The 15,014-nt window shown below is 44.1% G+C and overlaps 1 long non-coding RNA gene across 3 annotated transcripts in view; it reads right to left on the minus strand.

The window, feature by feature from the left end:
* Nucleotides 1-15,014, minus strand: part of LOC105663862 (uncharacterized) — a 129,932-nt gene that overhangs the window by 18,982 nt on the left and 95,936 nt on the right. The window contains exon 4 of one of the 3 annotated variants that reach the window (XR_013040522.1): nt 3,444-4,144. The exons of the other annotated variants lie outside the window; for them this stretch is intronic. This is a non-coding gene — a long non-coding RNA (uncharacterized LOC105663862). Of the gene's footprint in view, nt 1-3,443; nt 4,145-15,014 lie in introns of those variants that run through there. 3 annotated transcript variants of the gene reach the window in all.

The raw sequence follows: 15,014 nt of genomic DNA on the forward strand, positions 1-15,014 counted from the left end.
GCACTTTCCAGTACAGTGTGACACTGGACCGTTGCAACGTTTACTGTTTTTCATTTTTCCGGTGTCAAGCAACTCGTGTGATCGCATCATCCACGAGTACAATTGCAGAATGCAATTGTCAACCATCGGTAAAGATCGATGGTACTGCACTTTACAGTACAGTGCGACGCCGGACTGTTACAACTTCTGTATTAGATTCTGAAACAGTTCTCTTTCGCTTTTTCAAGCGCTCTCTTGCCTCTATTATGAATGAGGGTTCCCTAATGGGCATACCTCTGTTATACCGGCTGTCTATGTACTCCGGTAACATGCATTGCATGTAAAATTGAATTAATTTTGGCTCCATTTCGAATTGCCAAAATGCGTCGTCTTTTTGGACGACAGTGCATTTTATCCCTTTCGGGGTCCAAATACAAAATATACAATATTTTCTACCTGTTATGTGCAGTTGGCCTTGCACTTGGTAGAAGTATGTATGTGTTTTGCTTAGTTCAGAACCTGTTTCTTCTGTAAATATCCGTCGGATAGACGGAATCGACTTGATTGCCTCTTCCGGCAACAAGTTCTCAGCGGTTTTTGGGCATTTGATTTCAACGATGCCCTCTTCGTCAATAACACCATCCGGTGATGCTCCCAAGAATGGATGCGAACTATCGAGAAAAATTCCGCATTCTCTGATTTCTGTACCTATACATTTTTCCAGTTCTTGGCGGGCAATATCTTCACATTCTTGCCCGTATTTAACTGCAGGTACACTAATTATTTTCGGATACAATATTTTTCGGACCAAGTTCGCACATAATGTATCACTTCTGCGACGGCAAACGCTTCCAAAATTGGACGCTGTTAAAAGTTTTGATTTATAACTGTACCAGCGTTGATTTCTGCTTTGCCCAATTGTTTCCTTTTCAATAGTGTCTTTTCTTTCTTGCCACTTCTGGAGCATTTTCAAATGTTTTTCCTTTTCCAATTTATAAATATCTGGATTCATATCTGCTTGTGCAGCGTTTGGTCCATAATCAAAATCTTTTTGGGAGCGTAATTTTTTTTGTGCTCGCGCTCCAATATTTTTTTGACGTTTTTCATTGACTATGTTGTTGGCACGTTTTCTTTTCTTTTCCATATTGCATACAGCTGTGGCCGGTTTCTTGTTCATCCTTATACTCAAGCGGGATAGTGCTTCTTTGGTGTTGTATTGTAATACAGCGGCTGCACATCTTGCCGTGTACGAACCTCTTTCTCCGAGATTCAGTCTTTTTCCACCAATATATTTGGCGACGATCCCGTTAAAGCTTTCCACGCTATTATTGTTGCAGCTGTATAATAAGCTTTCTGCATGAGCTACTAATGGTTTCAGTATATCCTTAATTTGTTGATATATTCCCATATTCTTTAATTGTGGGACGATATTTTTTTCGTTCGCTTTGTTTTCCCCGTCGCAGAAGTATTTTATTTGATTGCACTCCGTATGTTCACCGAAGACATTGCTTGGCATGTTATATATATCGCCGTATAAATTTTTAATTTTTTCGTTGGTCGATACATTTTCTTTGTTTCTATATTGCGCGGCTTTTACTATCGCCGTCCGTATCCGCCGAATGCTATTTTCAACAGCTTTCCTCATACTTCCTGCTGTCGTTTTTTTTGCAATTTCTCTCATTTTTCGGCAGAAATTCCGTAACAAATGATTTGTGCATTCAATTTTCTTCACACGAATTTCTGTTTTGTACGGATCGGCATCAATAATTTTTTTATATACGCTGCTGTCTCCATCAGCGATTAGTGTGGAATAAATCAATCCCCGCTTTTGCACGCTGGTTTTGAAACCTTCCACTATGGCATCGCCTTCCATAGCGGTGGACGCTTGATTCCTTGTCCAGTTTTTGAAACAGACATGTTTTCGGGGTTGTTCCTTTCTTCTTATAGCACAATCACAAATTTTACATGTTTTGTTCCGCACTCCGATGAATAAAATTTTTCTGGTGCGATATCCAATTATTGCGCCAACTCCCGACGCAGAGTTATATGTTCCGGTGCGGTATGATCTTTTCATCCAGCTCCCGTCGGCAACGACGGGAATGTGCGGGATTCCAGAACCTGGAAGAATATCTCCTCTTTCAATAGCTAATTGCTTTTCTTCTTCAGCCGCTGCTATCATTTCTTTTTCTGCTGCAGCAATCAACGAATTCACGATTTCATCGTGTTGCTTTACATATTGCCTCTTCGACATACATTGTATGTTCATTGCAGCAAGAAATTCTTCCAATTGGGCGTAGCTGCCACCAGTAAATATCGTACCAGCCACGGCACTTTGATTGATATTCATTTCTTGAACTTCATCAGGTTGACTGTGGATATCACCTTTATAATGGCACATAGTGCACACTACGCTGAGGGTTGTCCTCAGGCCCGACCGTTTTATGCCGGTTATTTCCAGATATTTTATTCCACAGTCTTCCCTGTTCTCGGCATGGTTGCTCATTTTTTTCAATTCTTCAAACATATGGCGCATATTCACAATGCTCGAGCCATTGTAGATAGAGGACATTTTTTCTGACTCGGTCGTTCTTATTTTTTCTATTAGTAAATTTTCTTCCAGGTCTGAGTTATCCGCGGATATGGTATTTTCCTCAATTTCTTCCGACGGACAATAAATCCCATCGGATGTTGACGGCTGATTTATAAATTGTACACCAATATTTTTCTTCTTGTTAGTTATGCCGTCAACATTTTCCAATTTTTTCTTCTGAGCGGCTAATAAGCATTCTCTTCTTTTGCGCCACAGCCTTCTTTGTGAATATCTTCTTTTTGAAAGGGGCAATGTTTTCTTCATTCCTTTCGTATTATACACATTTTCCACCGTTTCTTCGCCTTCGGCAATGCACAAATTTATCATGTTCATATTACAAACTTTACTCACAATTTTTCACGCACTGTTTGAAACACACAGTTGTGTACACTTATAGTGTAATAAAAAAAAATAGAAAAAAAAGAAAAAAAAATATTATAATATAATAATATAATTCTTTTCTCACAATTTTTCACACACTGTTTAAAACACACAGTGTACACTTACAGTGAAATAAAAAAAAATAGAAAAAAAGAAAAAAAAATATAATTCGCGATCGTTTTACCTTACTTTTGTACGTTATCGCAGTAAAATGTCGCGAACTATACTGTGATATATTTTTTTCCGCTCGAAAAATGCATGGTGAGAAGGCATTTCTTTATTTCTCGATACTTGTATACAGGGTGTCTCACAATTGGTGTAACTACCGTAAAGGAGTGGTGGAGGATGTAATTCTGAATAAGATTTCCCTTTGCAAAAATGGTCCCTGTTTTTCGTTAATAATTAAAAAACGAAGCTTTTAACCCCATTTTTGCGAAGGAAAATCTTATTCAGAATTACATCCTCTACCATCCTTTTACCTTGAGTTACACGAGTTGTGAGACACCTTGTATGTGTGTGGATGATCGGGACTCGCCATCGGTCGTGATAATCATTTGTTCGTCATTACAAGCTTCGCCATGGCAGAAAACACGTCACATGAGGTATGTATAACATTATGAATATAAGAAAATAATATTATTACATGATAGCAATTAATTATTACATTACGTTAAAAAAATAAATAAATCGTTTTATATGCAGATGGAGATTGATGCAAAGGATGCAGAAGAAAAGAAAAAAGAAGATGTAAAAAAAGAAAAAGAGAACGACAGGCCGCCAACAGATAATGTAAGTCAAGTGTTTGATGTTTATTTATTACGATGTATTTATTAAGAAAAAATTACATGTTCGTGGAATCTTATCATTACCAACATATCGAATTGTGCCTGGAAGTGTGTGTGTTTCATTTAATAATTTACATGTCGGTGATACTTTTTGGAAAATAAAAATGTGTAATTATAATTTTACTGTTTTAGTTGAAGAAACTGTTGAAGAAATTGCTGTATGGCGGCTGTGGGGGCCGCGCGCGCGGCCGCGGGCGCGGACGCTGGCGCGGGCGCGGTCGCGGTCGCGGTCGCGGTCGCGGTGGCCATGGTCATGGCCATGCCACCAACCAGGGCAATAGAAGTTTGAATGGAGGGCGCGGACGCTGGCAGACAAGGGGCAGACGCGGCCGAAAATCGTTAAATTTCACTAACAATTATAAATTCATATTACAATAAATATTCATATAGTAAAATTAATAATGTTATTGTCATTTTGCTCTCTCTCTCTCTCTCTCTCTCTCTCTGTTAACAGAATTGTTTACTAAATTAATTAAACGTACAAACAGCAATTTTTTTATTCTTCATACCATGTTTTACAGTTTTAGCAATACGTACAAGAGTTTGCCATTGAATTATGTGACATGCGCGATGCCATGCGCAATGGCATACCCAGTCTATAAGGCTAAGTTGTAGTTATCTACTGTAGTTATCGACCAATTTATATTTTTATCGACATTGTCGGTAACTTGTCCAAAAATGTCAAAATAGGCGAAAAATACTACGAGCGCTGCCACCGGATAATCGTTGAACTATATTTCACGGCTTACGGCCATCTGGCTTGCCTAGATCAGCGTCTGTCTCACTCATGCACCTTCGAAAATTCGACTTTATTCTGTACAGAGTATTTATTACTATCTAAAACGACCAGAGCGGCCTGTAGGGAAGTCCACTGATGGCCGCTGTACTCGTAAAAACTTCATTTTCGCAATATTCAAGCGTTAAAGTCGAATTTCAGAAATCACCTCGTCTTCTTCGCACATCGCATTGGTGTGAGAGAGACGACTCGATTTTCCGAAATTCGACTTTAACGCTTGAATATTGCGAAAATGAAGTTTTTACGAGTACAGCGGCCATCAGTGGACTTCCCTACAGGCCGCTCTGGTCGTTTTAGATAGTAATAAATACCCTGTACAGAATAAAGTCGAATTTTCGAAGGTGCATGAGTGAGACAGACGCTGATTTATGCAAACAAGATGGCCGCCGCGGGACACTCGTCTTAAGAGGAAATGGAACAACCTTTTATTTACAAACCCGCCAATATTTTTTTGATCCGTGTGAACCAGAAAATACTGTTTTGCTTCTTGATTCATGGAAAAGATATAGCGAGAAGAAGTTATGACGATCAATCCCTAGGTAAGAAACAGTGTAAGAAACAGGAAATATTAAAAATAGCAAAAAATACCCTACCGTTTGTTCAACCATTTAATGTTAACAGGTTTCGAAGTTGAAAAAATTTTATTCATCAAATTTCTAATCCTTTAGTTTTATTGAATTTAGATACAAATTTATTCACAAAAGACAATGTAATAAAAATTGATTAAGCTAAAGTTGAATGCTTGCTTCTGAAGATTGTTATATAGTGTGCACAATAATAAAATTCAATGAAGAAATTCATTATTAAAAGTCAAATAAATAAACTTATATCTTCGGCTAAAAGTTTCATTGACCATAGAAATCTTTGTTCCGTATTACGACGACTAGTACCGCGGCGGACTTATACCTGTCCGCTGGTCCTTCCCTGGCTACCGATGGAACAATGAACATCTGATATTACCCAATTGTTAAGGACGTGACAAATTATCGCATAAAAAGGGCTGACCCTCTTCGAAAACAGATCTGAACTCACTTCTCCGTAAAAAGTAGAAGAAAATTGTATATGTAATAATTATTGCTAAATTACAATAAACAAAAAATTCCAAAAACACGTATCCCCTATTTTGATCTATATTTTTAGTATACAAAGCTGATAAAAAAGGGCATTTTTTAAATATATTATTTAAATAAATAATTTCGCCCGAAATTTTTGACACTAGCTAAATTTCTGACTAAAAACTACACAATTTAAAAAAAAATTTACCTTCCTACACCCTCTAGTTTCCGAGATATTAAGGAAAATGTGTTTTCAACCCCGAACTTTGAGGGCTATTTTCACCCCCTCAACATGGATGTTCGCAAATATAAAAAAATACGTGTCAAATGATTTTTAAAAAGCTACCACATATGTCAATTTCATTAAAATCGGCGTGTAACACCTTGGTGATGTCCCTTGTTAGAGGCTCGTGCGTAATACGGTGCAGTCGATTCGAACATAGAGCAAGTCAAGATGAACAACCGGTCTTAACGCAGTTGTTACAATTAATTCCGAATTTTACTTAAAGTTTATTTTCACATAGTCTTCCAAATATCCCAACCGTACTCGCACTAAACGGTTGAATAAGAAACAGCGTCGAGGAGGAATTAGAGAAAGACTCCGTCGCGAAAGACGGAGAAGACGCGACGAAACCTTGCGTCTACAGTCACAGCCGCCCATCGAACAGGAACTTCCCTGTTCTCCAGATTCTGAAGCCACGACCATTTTAAATTCGGACCGCGATCCCGAAATAATTGTCATTTCAAGTGACGAGGAGGAAGGAACGATTCCCTCTCCTCCGCCCCTCGAAGTTCTGGATACTGCTACAGCTATTAAAATCAGTCAACACGACGAAATACCTGTTCACATATTGAAATCGTTTTTAAACAATTACGAAGAGATTAGACACGGTTCAGCACCACTCGATTTGTATCAATGATGTGAGAGCATGTACCAAATTCACAACCCTTTTGAATAAAGTTATTTTACGGATTACCGAGCGTTCCTTCTTTCTCCCTCACTCTCATCCACACCTCTAACAAAGTCGCGAAGTCAGTAGAGCCGTGTATTCGACTGTCGGGTCTCTCGCTGATTTGGCGGACCCCACATTATACGGGAGTATTTTAATAATTCTTCTACCGCATCCTGCGATCTCTCGAGCCGCTCCGAGATATCCCAGGTTCTCTCGTTCGTTACGTACCCTCCGATTATCATAAGTCGGCAACCCGAACCTGCCATCTGTCGATAACCATCGTTACCGACCGTCGATAAATCGAAATTACGTACCATCGATACACAGGGTTACCCTCCGTTAGTAAGTCGAGGCTCCCCCACCCCCCTGGGCCACGAGAATTAACATCTACCAATTCATTACCACAAAGGAAAAAACAAAAACAGTATTCATCAAAGGAAATAAGCTCAGATGAATTTAATTACTATGACACGGACGACTCAGAAAACGAATTGGCAGAATCAAGAGGAAGAGGCCCCTAAGATCAAGCACCTGTGACGTGGTATTTTATACCCGTCACAAGGAGCCTCCTCGGGAGACCGGACGGGTCATAGGTCGTGGTCAGATACCGTCTAGAGAGAGAACGAAGCGCGTATAATACCGTAAGAACGAATTCTGCCGCTATACTATTTTATATGTACCGCCGGAGAATGACGTCACGGTCAACGAAGGAGCGACGTACGTCGAGGGAAAACGCCGCTGCTCTACCGCTACCCCGTTCGGATCATCCGATAGACGAAGAGAGGCAGCGGAGTAAGAGGAAAGAAACCAGCGAGAAACCGACGTACGCCGAAGGAAAGTGCCGATTCCCTGCCGCTTCCCCGCTGCGGCCCTACGATAGGAGAAGAGAGGCTGTGGAGACGGAAGTGGTCCTGCCGAAGAAGACTTCGATAGAATTCGGAAACTCCGGCAGAGGGTGGGGGAAGGCTACGAGGTGTCCTAATACCGGCGCAAGGGCTCGCGGATCCCTATTCTGTATCTGGCAATTGCCGAGTGCTTTTTGTTACGTTTTCTATTATCGATCCGAGAGGAAAAATCCCGATTCCGCTGCGACCTGTACCTGGACACCTTGGTAAGCCCCTCCATTACCGTGTTATATTTGTAAAAGAGCGCGAAATCAAGATTGTCATATCGTGGGTTGTAGACCACCTGGCTTGCCATTCACGGGCAGGTTCTGCAAAGTGTGACCGGAGTGGCTTTGTATCGTAGGGAAATTAGTTTAAGTTAGAAGGGTAAAAACCCGGGGGCCCCTGTCCGGGACGATCGCGGATCCCGACGTCCGGACTTTTTCGCGTCGTCGAGAGATCACTTCTCGATCTCTCGAATCGTCACTCGGCTGGATCACCAAACCTGTACCGGGGAATGGTACAGCGTAAGCTACAATCAAAGTATCGTCTCGAGTAGGCCTTTACCAATATTGTACCCTCCCACGTCTCGATTTCGCGAACTCTTGGTACGGGAGTAGAACATAAAGTGCATGTTTGTCGCGTAACTTCTCGCCTTCTCTCTCTAGACGGTCGCCGATACAGAATCGTTTCGCGTGTAGAATTAAGTCGCGTCGCGTATAAAATTAAGTGCGTTGCGTTTAGTATAATTGCGTTTCGTCGTGTTTCGTCGCGTTGCGTTCCGTTAAAATAATTGCGTCACGTTTTGTTAAGTACAGTAAATATTCGATATGTGCACAAATGATCTGTACGATATGTGCACCAAAGTTATCCCCACCACTGGGGGGGAAGACCCCTTCAGACGCCGTGAAGCTCGATCGTCGAGAAATGTAACATGATCCGGGATCGGGTATATCCATGAAGCAATACATATACAAATATAAAACATTTTTATTTTTGATTTTTCCGAGATCTAACTTTTACTAATAGATTCTTTACATTTTTAATCGACTTCGAAAAAGGAGGAGGTTACTCAATTCGATCAGTATATATATTTTTTTATTTTTATTTTTTGTATTATTATTATTTTTATTTTCTATGTGTGCCCGCCTATTACGCCTAGCTGGATGCACCGATCGGAACGAAACCTTTTGCATCTGGTAGGTTCTGACTTCCCATTGGTACCATTATCAAAAAATTTTTCATTTTTTAATTGCAAAGTGTTGTTATTGCAAAAAAACCGGCAACTTTTGAAATAAACTTTTCTCGATTTTAGTGTGCTTTTAATATCTTATCACGGACATGATTCTGAACAATTTTGTTCATATACAAATTTCGCGGAAAGCTTTAGTTTTCGAGATATTAGCAAAAAATTGTTGAAAAGTTTTGAAATCAACTTTGGACGATTTTAATGTCCTTTTAATATGTTATCAGGGGCACGATTCTGAACAACTTTTTCCTTATCCGCAATTAAGGGGAAGCTTTAGTTTTCGAGTTATTAGCGAAAAACTATTGTTACTAATATATTGAATTCTACGTATGCCTTCGTGTCTCTGGTGGTGTATGAGTCAACATGCAGTCGCCGATTTTCTACTGTTTCTACAAACACGTCTTGTCGGCCGAAAATCAGTATACATGTATAATAACTATTGTTATTGCAAAATCCTATTCTTTGGTATTGTTATGTAAGAAATGCACCGATCGCGATGAAACTTTTCGAATCTCGAAGATCTTTCCAAGATGATCTCATTTGTAACAGACATTTATGGGACTCGTTAATTGTTAATAACTATTGATATTGGAAAAGATTTATTCTTACCTTGCAAGAAATATGGCGACCGTGATTTTTCAAAGTTGTTCCTGTTAGTAGACTTCGTCAATTTCTTTATCAATTGGCCGCAAATAAAAGAGAAGGAAAAAAAACAGACTTGGCTTGTTTCTTTACGTGTCAGTCGCTGGAAGCTGATTTGCAGTGTTTGTTTGCAAAAGCAAGCGTCGTAATCTTTCCATTTCTGCGAGTGCTCGCTCGTCATGAGGTTTAACTAGAACTTTGTTTGGCGCTAAATCAGATAAAACTAGACCATCTAGACTTTTAACACGACTAAGTGCAACGTAAATTTGACCTTTTGCAAAATTCCTTTTGTCAAGATCAATTACAGCCTTGTTTAATGTGGTCCCTTGTAATTTGTGCACTGTTACTGCCCAACTTAAAATAAGTGGTAACATTCTGCGCTCGACGTCCCCATAACCTTTTGTCGCCTGAAACGTTGCTGAAGCTGGAGATATTGGAATGTAACCATCAATATCTTTGAACCTATTTCCAACAGATTCGTCGTCAAATTTTATAAGAACTGAATCCGGCAATTCTCCCTGTTCTAGTTGGTCTCTTCTAAGTGCCGGCCATCGAAATTTCTTAACTATTCCCATTGCACCGTTTATCAAACCATCAGAAATTGATATATTTCGCCGCAGCATGATTCGCGATCCCTCGGCTAACGTTATTGTATGTAACAGTCCGCCACAGTTATTAACATTTGTAGGAATAACATTTTCTGGTGGCCTTTTTCCATATGTAGCTGCCTCACGGGACTCGTCTACTGCATCAACGATGTACATTCGATGTGATTTTGCTAATTTATCGGTCATTTTTGTATTATATTCATCGACTAATTTTATGGTTGGGAATATTCTTACCGCTTTACCATCCTCAAACTCTCCGGTTAAGGGAACTCTTCTTCGTTCGCATAGTATTTGTAGTTGAAAGGTTGTCACTTCCCCAAACCGTAGGTTATTCAGTAAGTCGATAAACTCGACGTCATCCCTTTGTCGCATGTTAATGGTGAGTTCGCAGAATGAAAATTGGTGCCATAAATTAATTTCTGCGGTACACCAATGTGGCTGTATAAAACACCAGTGTCCTTTTACCGGGGGCAACTGCATGATATCGCGAAAAAGAAGTACATTTACGCCACCAAACAATGTATCATTCATTTTGAATTCTTGCAATCTTAAATGAATTATTCGCAAATTCTCGTAAGATACCATTGATATCTCGTCAATAATCAATCACCTTATGTACCGCCACTTTCGTCTCTCCTGTTCGAATCTTTGTCCAGTTAGTCGTCGATAGGTCATTGCAGTACCTTTTTCAATAGGCAACGAGAACAAGGAGTGCAGTATTTTTCCGAGTATTTGGCGGGCAGCGACGCCAGTCAAAGAAGCTACTTCAATGAACGATGGTTTTATCATCATATCAACTGTGGGATTATAGCAGCGTTTAATATGTGTAAGTTTGACGGCTTTCAAATGACGGCAGTCACATGACTGACGGCTGTGGGAGGGGCGCTGAGCGGGTACTATTGAGAGCGACGGACTTCTTCAGAAAGACGGTAACAAACCGAGACTGCGAGAGAGAGGCAAGAATATTAAAACAGAATACATAAAATTGTAAAATACAGAAAGTCCGGCAAATTGTATTGGTTCAGGTAGGAGAACCTACGAAGTGATAAGTGTATATCGTTCGGATAAGTGAAATATTAAAGTGTTTTATTTCAGTGTCATACTGCAACAACACGTGTCCGTTTCTTTCCCTACTCCAACCCGTTACCATAATTGAGAAGCCTTAGAAGAGGCTTACATATGTTCAACAAGTAATTTTACAATAAACGACTTGCCACTACCAGCTCCTCCGGCAATAAAAAGTAACATTTGTTCCGTATCTTCATCGTCATTCTTTTTAATATCTTTCTCAATTACTGAGGAAACTGATTTCAATAAATCTTTCTGTTGAACGTTAAGACTTCGAATACTATTAAGGAACACGTCTTCTGGCATTGCAAGTATTTCTTGCTGTTGATCCTCATACAAATCAACTTGATCGCAATATACTGTTTCGTCGGCATGAATGCTGACTGGTTCTCTTAACTGTTCATTATTAGTTTCCCCTTCGCGTACAACGTTCAAAGCAACAGCCTGGGCCAGCGCCGCTTCAATAATTTGTTCTGCGTGAGTAAATTGGTCAATGATTGCGTTTCCCAACATAGGTTTCAATTCGTGTCGCCGTCGAAGAAAACATTGTTCCGAAGATTCGTTTTCGGACATAAGTGTACTTTCATCATGAAATGGAATGTGACACACTATCAAGTTATAGAAATATCCTTCTCTATCGCTGTTCAAAGTATAATATCGGTGGCGAAGTACAGCTGGTTTATTTCTTACTAGGGGGCTCCGCCCCCTGGCCGCTTCGCGGCCCAACCCCCGAGGCGCTTCGCGCCTATTTCATACTCATACTCATACTCTATAATATAAAATCAAAATTTTATTTTATAATATAAAATAAAATCGTAATCGTAACGCGTAACGCGCAACGCTGTCACGGTTATCGTAACGTAACGCGTAACGCGTAACGCTGTCACGGTTATATTGTATTCTATCATTCTATCATTCTCTATCATACTCTTTATAGTACAAAAACATAACGCAACGGTGTTACGCGTTACGCTGTCACGGTTAGGTTAGCTTAGGTTAGGTTAGATTTAGGTTAGGTTACATCTGACCATGGGCGCCCCCACTCACGGAGAGTTTAGACCCCCAGTTCTTGGCGGAGGTGGTGGACACCCTGTTTCCCAGGGATGACGAGCCACCGCCTCCTGCCTCGTCGGACCCGATTATCTGGTCCGACGACATGGGGGTCACGGAGGAGGAACTTACGGCGGGTATTGCACGCATGGCGGCCCGGAACACAGCTCCGGGCCCCGATGGCATGCCCGGCCGCGTCTGGGCAAAGGCCTTGAGCGTCCTCGGGCCCCGACTGCGGCGGCTGTTTGACAGTTGCCTGCGGTCGGGGCGGTTTCCGTCCCAATGGAAGGTGGGAAGGATGGTCTTGATCAGGAAAGAAGGGAAGCCCGCCAATTCTCCCTCCTCGTTCCGGCCTATAGTGCTCCTGGATGAGGTGGGCAAGTTATTCGAGCGAATTCTCGTTGCCCGCCTCTCCAGGCACTTGTCCTGCGGTGGTCCCGATTTGGCCGACTGCCAGTATGGCTTCCGCGAGGGTCGCAGTACCATCGACGCGATACATCGCGTGCGATCCCTCGCGGAGTCGGCCACCTCCCAGGGTGGGGTAGCACTTGGTGTCTCTTTAGACATCAAGAATGCTTTTAACACCCTGCCCTGGGGGAGGATTAGGAAGGCCCTCGGCTACCATGAGGTGCCTCCCTATCTGAGGGCGGTAATTAGTGACTACCTGCGGGACAGGTGGATCGAGTACCTGGGTCGGGACGGGGAGATGCACCGGAGATCGGTGGACCGCGGCGTACCCCAGGGGGCAGTCTTGGGACCATTCCTTTGGAATGTAGGGTACGACGCGGCACTGCGGGTTTCCCTTCCGCCCGGCGCCAGACTTACGTGTTATGCCGATGACACGTATGTGCTTGCGACCGGGCGGACCTGGATCGAGACCATCCGCCACGCGGAAGTTGCGGTGGCAGCAGTCTCCTCTGCTATCCGGCGACTGGGCTTGGAGGTGTCGGCGGGCAAAACAGAAGCCATGTGGTTTTGCCCGCCAGGTGTAGAGGCACCACCCCAGTCGTTCATCCGGTTAGGTGATGAGTACGTTCAGGTTGGAGGCGGATTGAGGTATCTCGGTCTCCACCTGGACAGCCACTGGCGGTTTGAGCGCCACTTCCAGCTCTTGGCCCCCCGTTTGGAGAGAACGGCGGCGGCATTAGGCCGCCTCCTTCCAAACTTGGGGGGGCCTGACAAGAGGGTACGCCGCCTCTACGCAGGTATCGTGCGGTCGATGGCCCTATATGGCTCGCCCATATGGGCCAACGACCTGATGGCCAGCCCGCCCATCATAAAATTGCTGGGCAAGGTCCAGCGCAGGCTGGCCATCAGGTCGATCAGAGGGTACCGCACGGTATCGTATGGGGCGGCGATGGCTCTAGCTGGGTATATCCCCTTCCACTACATGGCGGAGGGAGATGCCAGAGTTTTCTGGCGTCTCCGTGATCTCCGTCGGGAGGGGGTGCCCCGGTTAGAGTCGGAAGTGGAGGCGCTGCAACGCCAGGCCCGACGGTTCGAGCTCACAAATTGGCGCGGCGACCTGATACGTCGCTGCGCCGAACAGCGCGCCGTCGGGGCGGTCCTGCCAGTTTTGAGTGAATGGCGGGATCGCGGCTTCGGAAGGATAACCTACCGGATGACCCAGGTACTCACCGGACATGGATGCTTCGGTGGGGATCTGTGGCGGATTGGAAAAGAGGAGACACCCTGCTGTCACCACTGCGATGCTGGGTATGACGATGCCCAGCATACATTGCAGGACTGCCCCGCGTTCGCGGGGCATCGCGTGGCACTCCGGTGCCACGTTGGTTGGGACCTCTCGCTGGCAACGGTCGTACGCGAAATCCTTGCCAGCGAGAGGTCATGGATAGCTTTCGCCTCCTTTTGCGAAGTTGTAATGTCGCAGAAGGTGGCGGCGGAGCGGGAGCGCGAGCGTTGAGGTCGCGCTCCCGCCCGCGGGAGTAGAGGGGGGCGTACGGCGGCACGGGGCAGCTCCCGTGGCCGCCGTGGCTAGAACGCCCCCCTATGAGTAGGAGTGAGGCTGCGCCTAGCGCAGCCTGGCCCTCCCACGATTGGGAGGGCGAAAGGACGGGTTTGCAGTCAGCAGACCCGTCGGGGCCGCAGGCGTCTGGGGTTGGAGCCCCAGACGCCATTGCACGTGGCCCGCGGCGGGGCCGGCTCTGGGCGCGACCTCCCGGAGCTGGCCGTTAAGAGAATGGTGCCAATGGGGGGTCCATCAGACCCCCCGGAGGAGGGCACCGTCGTGCAAGAGAGGGGGCGCACCGGATAGTAGTACCCAAAGGTCCCGGAGCGCCCCCAGATGGAGAAGGTCGCAGTGGGGTTTTTAGCGGGTAAAAATCCCGCATAACCCCGTACCCTCCCTAAGGGGTGCGGGGTATCTTTCGAAGATTTTCCCCACGATAAAAAAAAAAAAAGGTTAGGTAGGTTAGATTAGATAGGTTAGGTAGGTTAGGTTGGCGGACGAACTGGTGCCAGGGGGGCACAAGTCGGATCTCCCACCTTTACGTGGTGTCTGCTGGGGCGGAGGCACTCTATGCTCTTCGGTAGTACTTCGGTGCTACCCAAGGGTGAGTGCCTCTGTGCTAACGGGAGAACGGCGAAGTATGAATGTGTGTGTGAATGGGAGTGTCGCACTGGCGTAAGAACTTGTTCGATGAAGCGCGAGGCCATACCGACGAAGACTTCGGACTTCGGCAGGTACAACCATGTCGTGCGGGCTCGTGCCGAGAACGGGGGACTACGTTAGTGTTGAACACTGTGTGAGAGAGCCTTGGTCGACCTGTCATGGATATTTCCCGCGAGACTAGCCAAGGGAGGAGTAGTAGCCTTCCGACCGGGTCTATGTGTGTCGACGGATATCGACCGCTGCTGGTTAAGATAGCCAAACCGTAAGTCCTACATGATAGGC

This window comes from Megachile rotundata, chromosome 2, assembly GCF_050947335.1.
Source record: "Megachile rotundata isolate GNS110a chromosome 2, iyMegRotu1, whole genome shotgun sequence".
Taxonomy (NCBI): domain Eukaryota; kingdom Metazoa; phylum Arthropoda; class Insecta; order Hymenoptera; family Megachilidae; genus Megachile; species Megachile rotundata.